The following is an 831-nucleotide window of genomic DNA, read 5'->3' as shown; positions in this document are numbered from 1 at the left end:
TGATCGCTTATAGTAAAGGTCGCAAGCCTAGAGGCAGAGAAATGTAGCCTGCTCCCCTCGTGAAGAGGAACTGGCCGAAATCTGTCCAAATGTTGTGACGTTGTGAAATCAGCCTTATTTTTAAGTGCTGACTGAGAGAAGATGAGGAAACCTGGGCGTGTGCAAGCCAGGCTCTGTGATCCTCATCTCAAGTTTGATTAAGTTAGAATCTGGCAAATCTTCCCGTTAAGCAATTAGTTATTTGGCTGTCTGCGTTTTCTGAGCTTGCATGGCACAATTACAAAGCAAAGTGAAAGATCTCACATCGTTAAGAATACTGAGCCGCAAGACAGTAGAAAGCCTGCCACAGAAGTCATGTCAGAGGACTTTCTTTTACCTTTAACGGACAGCTAGAGCTAAGCCTGTCAATAACACCACTTTTTTTTTTTTCTTTAAATGACAGATATTTCCCAGGTTTGTGATTGTGTGTTCTATTTACTGGATATTAACTGATTTGCTTATGATGTGTCAATCTGACACTTTTTTGTTCAAGATTGTTCCCAGAGATATTTTTCTCATTTCGCTTTCAGACTCAGCCTTTCCCCCTCCTATCGGGAGGAACTGTAACGCATCTTCTTTCTTTTTTCTTTTTTTTTCTTCTCCTTGTTGTTGTTGTTGCTGTCTTGAGACGACAGTGATTTCAGTGGTGTGTTGCACTGTAATTCCCGTCTCGGGCGGGCCGGGTGGCAATGCCGTTTTTCTGCGGGGAACTGGATGGTGGGGAGCCGCGCACTGGCGCGGAGCCCCCGACGGCAGCGACCGCCCTCCCCGCCGCAGGGCGCCGGGGCGTGA

This window comes from Pygoscelis adeliae, unplaced genomic scaffold (genome assembly GCF_000699105.1).
Source record: "Pygoscelis adeliae isolate BGI_AS28 unplaced genomic scaffold, ASM69910v1 Scaffold492, whole genome shotgun sequence".
Lineage (NCBI taxonomy): Eukaryota > Metazoa > Chordata > Aves > Sphenisciformes > Spheniscidae > Pygoscelis > Pygoscelis adeliae.
This window is presented reverse-complemented; position numbering follows the sequence as displayed.